This window comes from Hyposmocoma kahamanoa, unplaced genomic scaffold (assembly GCF_003589595.1).
Source record: "Hyposmocoma kahamanoa isolate Upper Pololo Valley unplaced genomic scaffold, ASM358959v1 66, whole genome shotgun sequence".
NCBI lineage: Eukaryota > Metazoa > Arthropoda > Insecta > Lepidoptera > Cosmopterigidae > Hyposmocoma > Hyposmocoma kahamanoa.
Window position 1 is genome coordinate 702,949 of NW_020653854.1, and position 655 is coordinate 703,603.

The window sequence follows — 655 nt, forward strand, 5'->3', positions numbered from 1 at the left end:
ATTTTGGCCTAAGAGACGATAAATCGGACGGGTCGGCGTCGCGGACACCGTCGACCCTTTTTATTTCCCCACAAAAGCTCCCGATTGTAACCGACACGACGTTCCCAAATTACACATAGTTTAATGGATAAACCGCACGTTTCTTTCATCAATAAGGAAAAAGGTACGAATCAAGTGAGTATGCTAATGACCCAAAAACATCTCGGAAAGATCGACACTACTGCAGTGAAGACGTAATGCTCAGGCAAACACTCGCTAAAAGGTTTCAGCAAATAACTTAAAAGAAATTTGTCCTTTAAATTACGGCTTTTACCTGAGAAAAAAGTGACGGTGACAAATGAACAGAGCATGAGTCCGTTGAAAACATTGTGTAACGTTTTGAGGACATCTCAGGGCAAAAGTAATTTTGTTGAGTAGTAATCGGGAGTGGATACTGTTTAAATTGTTCCCATTAAACAATCGGTTAAGCTGCGGCTTGGACCGCGAATTAATTATTCAAACGGCTGCAAGGCTTGAGCCTTGCGGCTTATTGTGTTTTAAGCCGAACCTTATTGGCTTGAACGCAATTGTTGGGCCATAAACCTCTGCGTAAATCATTGCGTTTCAGAGTTTGCTCTTACAGATTTTTATTGTGGTCTGGGTTGTGACTCAGAGC